General features: G+C 43.8%; 1 long non-coding RNA gene across 1 annotated transcript; it reads right to left on the bottom strand.

Moving 5' to 3' along the window:
- Window positions 1-493: 493 nt before the first annotated feature.
- Window positions 494-2,285, bottom strand: LOC140219276 (uncharacterized). Its single transcript, XR_011895424.1, has 2 exons — window positions 2,203-2,285; window positions 494-813 (listed from the first exon to the last, which is right to left on the bottom strand). It is a non-coding gene; the product is annotated as an uncharacterized lncRNA (long non-coding RNA).
- Between the last annotated feature and the right edge of the window lie 4,276 nt (window positions 2,286-6,561).

Genomic DNA, 6,561 nt, shown 5'->3' with positions numbered 1-6,561 from the left:
GCAGTTTATGACACCCGCAGCTTAAGTGCGATAAAAAAGAATATTGCGGTTTCATGCTTGCCAAGTTACTGCTGGTCCATAATTTTTAGACAACACGAGTAACACGTCAGTTACTTGACATGCACTTTTAGATTCAACTGAATTGAATCCCTCGTTTAATAAAGCTGACAAGGGCTTGGGGAAGTTCGTAATGAATGGTAACACGAACACAGCACGGAAGACAAGGACACAGAAAGAGAAACACGTAAAGCAGAAACAACAGTGTGAGGAAAGCTATTCAATGAGTGTTAGTTTTAGGGTCATTAGTAGCTCTATAAATAAATTTCTGTCATCATTTACGTCTCTAGTTAGCTTGGTTTACCTCTGACTAAAGACTACATGCCAATACGAACCAGTAGCATTATAATGTTTCATCATGTTACAGTATGATGGGCAGTTAGACAACCGTAATCGTCGCTAGAGCTGGCAAAGATATGTTTCGTTTGAGGACAGGTTCATATGACACATAGTGTATTTATTAAAGAAGGAAACAAATGCGAGAATCCAAAACGATCTTCCCCGAGGCTCACACCACATATATATGCGAGATCTGCAGATCGGCCCCGGCCATGATAAATCACATGTTGCGGGAGATTATAGGCGATAAGACAGTCACTACACTCGAGACTCTGCCGTCAAGGTGGCCGGCTGCTCTGCACAGCTCCAGCCTCGACGACCAGTATTGGGCCGTCCTGCAGGCCCGCGAGGCGGCGATGAGCCAAAACCTAACCGTCTCGATACTTGGTGGAGATCTAGGCCCGATCGCGTGAAACCCTGCAGGACCAAATAAAAGTTTTTCACCACCACCACCATCGCAAACGATTCATGTAATAATAATTGCTGAAACAAGGATACCCGGCTGGCCGGCGCACATTTTTCGAGTGCTAATGAAATATGCCCATTCCGAATGAACATGCTCAGAATAGTGACTTCTGTTTTGAACAGTCAAGCTAAAAACTGCATTTCTGCTTAGAACAGTCTGCAATGTATTTTTATCAGACTCCAAGATGAATACGTTATTTGCCACATTTTCAATACAATGCATATGAATGGGGTGTGTTGATAAGGTTACTTACCAGCTAAAACTTGTTACGGGCACTTTGGTGTGTTCGTAAGAGTAGAACAAGTACAATGTCTACTAAATTATTTGAATAATTTGTGCGTTATCGACTGAAAAAGACCACGCAATGAATAATCAGGCTCTTTTTTCTTTTGCACAGCGCATGTAGTATACAGTCTGGCCCAGACGACGGCACTAAATTGAAAACCGGCACGCTTATTACGCACGACAAGGGCTTCATACGATGCATGATTGTCAAAATGCGAATCTACGTCAGCGTCTGCCTAGTGAGCGTTACCTGCATAATGCCGAAGCATCGAAAGGCGCTTAACGCTTTGCGAATAGCCAGGAAAATAACTCCTGCTGCTAAACTTTTCATAAAAGAGACCTGAAAAAAAAATCTGATGATCGTGACAACCTTGAAACCGGTAAAGGTGCTTCCTCGAGCAACCAACTTATTGTTTTATGATTTTTTTGGCTAAGTTGCGAAGCTGCGAGTGATTGAGCTTATCGCAGGTTTCGTGCTCCAAAAGCTTTTGCGGTTGCACATAATTATATTGGTTGCCAGGAGCCTTAAGATACTGCTGCTTTTACCCTATACGAAAACGGCAGCGCACGCACTTCTGATGCCTGTACCACAAACACGATCTTTCATACGAGTACGCTAGCATTTATTCAGCCATACCTGTCTGTTTGAAAATTCCACACGCTAACACAATTTCGAGGTAAATACGTAAAGCATGTCACGAGAATTTCGCAACACATGTGGAACAGCGTTCATGGCGGCCCGATGGAGCGCCACTAAAGGAGATCTACCACACTGGCTGCTCAACACACAGAATCCGGTTGGTGGCTTCTCAGTATCAACGCAAAACGTTCTGCACTTTCTTTTTTACGCACATCAACTATGACGCTAAAATGAACAAGCGTGAGCGATCGCTTCCCGTAAAAGATTCCATATAGTAAAAGCGAGAACAAGAGCGCGTTATCAAATCATGTAAAGAACAAATCGACACTATGCGCGAGTCGCCTACACGACATGTAGCAGGTTCGCGCTACGAAATTCGCTCACCTAAACGGAAAACATGTTTGCTAAAACTTACCGTTCAGTGTAGTTGGCGTCTGATGCCACAAAGAAGACACGAATATACAGACACCAAGGTACCGGCAGACGCTACACCACAGACCACCGCAATGCTGCAACAAGCGTTTACCTAGCTGACGCAATCATTGAGGTTTCAAATTGACGCGGATAGATGGCGCGCCGCCGTTGCAGCCATTGCGCATGCGCAGGCGCTCAGGCCGTCGATTGTGTGCGCGCTCCGAAAAGTCCGAGCGCCTTTTCCCTACTCATTTTTTGTCTGTCTTTCTCTGCGCTCCGTGCGCGCGAAATGGGTTGCTTTTCTTTTCCATTTTTCAGCTAGTTGCATGCATCAAGGAAATGCGTTCGTGCGTTGTATTACGAACACTGTGGGCTATCGTATGGAACCGGAACTCACACTGGGATGAATGCGCTGTTTGTAAAAGCCGTTACAAGGCTCGTCGCCAACGACGATGAGTAATACAGTGCATTTCTAGCATATCGTCCAGCGTAATGCTAAAGGGGATACCTGCACACATGTTAGTGCAAATTTTCTGTTTCTATGATAGGTCAAAGCAATCAATACAGTAGTGACGTACGCATAGGCTCGGCCGCGCAGGCACACTGCCTGCGAAGGACTGCGTGGGCTCAGAGGATTTGGCACATATTTTAAGTGAATGAGAAACTTCGATGACTTTAAAGTGCAGGATATCATTCAACGAAAAACCACCTGAGGTTAGTGATGCAGCCTGAATATGAGGACAACGTGAAAACAATGAGAATCGGGCGGCACACAGCGCGCTCACCCCATGCGGGACATCGGTTCATCGCGCACTCACAAGGTCTACGTTGTCAGCTTCAAACATTACGAGTCTCTGTGCTGTTAGCTTGATGACTGTTTGGAGTCCCCTTGAAGCTAAAGTTGGCGTTTATGACATCTATTATCACGATTGGATCGGAGTTTTGCTTTCTTGATTCTACTGCCGCAAAAGTCATGCTATGAGAACTGTGAAGACTGTCTTGGGATTCCCGAGAATGACTACGTAGGTCATGTCATGTGGTCAACAATTCCGGAGGTATGCACTATGTGTATAGCTTTGTGTTGCTGACACGTGCAGGATAAACTTGTTTTTCCGAGCGTAAAAGAACGCCGCGAACACACGCAATGTGCATCGAGTGGCCAGTCGCATGGCAATATTGTGTGCATTCGCGGCCTTCTTTCACTTTCCGAAAAACACTTATATGTAGCACATATTGAACAACAGAAAGCTGTATCGGGAGTCTCTCATGTTGCTCTACAATTTTCTCATTCACACGTTTAATCTAATTATAATACCACGAAGTTGCTTAAAAATAAAACTAATTATCCAATTAGCTCAATGTAAAAAATAATCTTATATTATCTCCAAGCGACATCAAACAGCGTTGCCTTGGTTCTGACCGGCTACGAGGCATTTTCATATCTTTAAACCTTGGTGCAGGATAATTATTCGGGACACCCTGTATGATTACGCCGACTTCGGATTACAATGTCAGAGAAAAGCAGCAATATTGGTTGTAATTTGGATAATATATTTCTGACATTTCGACAGGTGGACGAGCTTGTTTTAAAGTATGTATATATGTATATATATATATATATATATATATATATATATATATATATATATATATATATATGTGTGTGTGTGTGTGTGTGTGTGTGTGTGTGTGTGTGTGTGTGTGTGTGTGTGTGTGTGGTTGTGTGTGTCTGAGTGCTTGCGTGTATAGGTATTTAAAGACTGGGAATAGACAACAATAATCAACACCTTATCGACTCTCGTCTAGAGACAGTCTATAGACAAAGCACCAATCAGGATAAATGGAGGCTGTATCAAATTTTGTCTACAGGTAATCTATAGAGCGGAAGTAGCCATAAAGAAGCAAGCATCAATCGACTTTTTTCAGTAGACCGACTATAGAATGGGAGTAGACCAAAACAAGTAGAATGCTTATGGTTTTTTCACAAAGACCATCTATAAACTCGGAAACACATTACCGACTCTCGTCTATTGACAGTCTATTGACCAAGAATGAAGAACAATAAATAGAGACCTTATTGACTTTTGTCTATACGTAATCTATAGAGCGGAAGTAGACAAAAAGAAGCAAATAGCTTATCGGCTTTCTTCTACAGATAACCTATAAACCAGTAGTAGACAAAAAGAAATAGAAACCTTATCGATTCTCGGCTATCGACATTCTATAGAGAGTCTATAGACAAAGAATGAACAAAGATAAATAGAGACTGTCTCGGCTTCCATCCAAAGCTAGTCTATAGAGCGGAAGAAGGCAAAAAGAAGCAAACAGCTTATCGACTTTCTTCTACAGATAATCTATAAAAGAGAAGTAGACAAAAATAACTAGAAACATCATCAATTCTAGTCTGTAGACGTTCTGTGGACAGTCTATAGACAAAGAATGAACAAAGATAAATAGAGACTGTATCGACTTCCATCTAAAGCTACTCTATAGAGCGTAAGTAGACAAAAAGAAGCAAACAGCTTAAAAACATTCACTACAGACAATCTGTAATCCAGGAGTAGACAAAACGAAATTGAAACATTATCACCTTTTGTCAACAATCTGTAGACTTGGTACCAACAAAAGACCACAAAGTTATCTACAACAAGTCTATACACTTACTCTAGACAGTCTAAACTAATTTTTGTAAGGGTAAGCTCCAGTTGCCTCGACCCCTCTCCGTCAAGGTGAGTATCCTGTATAGCATTAGCCTCCGGGTTCCACATGAACAGTGCATTGTGCAGCAGCTATCATCATCGTCTTCACCATTGCCATCAGATTCCTGCCTGCTTTCTGTCTTTTCCCCAAAGCCTTTCTCCAGCTTGGAATAGCAGGATAGAGTCACATCACTCAGACCGACTGATCTACCTTTCTTACATTAGTGTTTCTTTTACACTTTCACTTTTCATGTTCTTGTTTGAGGGTGGGGAAGCAAATAATTGTACCAATTGCCTGTTCGGCATGAAACTGTTCAAGCATATTGAACGAGAATTTGGGCTCATTAGACTCCCGATTTTTCCGAATTTCTACTCCTGCATTCGGCGCGACTCACTAGCACATTGTTACGACTAACGAGTTGCGTTATGTGCGAGTATGGGGATAGGCGAGGTGTACGTGCTGGTAACAGCGGCTACCTCGGCCTAGACGCGTCCACTTCTGAATTCGTCTATACCAGTAGTGTACCGCAGCCAAACTGTTGCCTCAGGTGTTCTGTGGAATGACGATTTCTGTTTAATGCCCTAATGTTGCCGGAATATCATCAGCTGCGTATAACAACACATCACACTCTGCGAATTGGAAATTGCTGGCTTCCTTCTTTGCTAGAATACTAAGGCTTAGGAATTGTAACTTGTATAATAGAATCGTATTCGCGCTGCCTTCGATACCCCAGATTATTAGCCACAGTTCGCTCACGACAAATGTTGTACTAAATACTTGATGCAAAATGGAAATACACTGGGCTGCTGTCAAGGTAATCAGGTGTTGAATATACACAGACCCAGAAAACCCCACACAGACGCAGTAATTTCTAGTAATAGCCTCTCTCTTCATTATCGCCACGAAAGTTTGCCCGTATTAGTGCAATCCACTTGGTAACTGCACCTTGTAGTGGAAGCATTCTGGCAGAATCCATCGCACGATCACTGTCGACAGTAATACAATAAGCATCCAGGCAATGTACCGACACACCGTACTGGTGAATGCGCATTTGTGAAGAATTTGTAATGGTTGATCTGAGATTTCCATAGGTTCCGCTATAAGCTACAACCACTGCCTACGAGATCGGCCCCCTTTGCTATGACATTCGCTCGCCAGGGCCAGCCATGGGCAGGATGGCATGACGACGACTGTTAGACTACGACGCACTGGCGCCGAAGGAATTGCCTATATGGATAGACTCAAATTGCCCGAAATAGGCAATGAATGCTTATTGAACTGTGAGCGGCGCGCAGTCTCATAACTTAGCCGTCACGCATTTTACGCCGACCTGTCAGGCAGCGTGCTCCGCCGCCGCAATCCCGTAGATCACGAAGCACCCCGCATGGCACTTTGCTCCCCGCAAGAGAACCTTGAGTAAATATGAGGAAAGTCGCATCGCACCGATGCCCTGCCATAGTTCCTGGCACTGTAAGAAGAGACCCTCGAGCAGACACGCGGGTTTGAGCGAGGCGGGAGAGAAGAGCCGGAAGCCAGCCGAATGAAAGAAACGGCAGGGGAGACTAACGAGAGACGCGGCCGAGGAAGGCAGCGACGGCAACACACTTCACGCCGACGCTCTGCAGATAATAAACAGTTTTCATTTCAGCAAGAATCCAGC

Source organism: Dermacentor andersoni, chromosome 7 (assembly GCF_023375885.2).
Source record: "Dermacentor andersoni chromosome 7, qqDerAnde1_hic_scaffold, whole genome shotgun sequence".
Lineage (NCBI taxonomy): Eukaryota > Metazoa > Arthropoda > Arachnida > Ixodida > Ixodidae > Dermacentor > Dermacentor andersoni.
The sequence above is the reverse complement of the archived record's forward strand: the minus strand, read 5'-3'. Positions and strand labels throughout refer to the sequence as shown.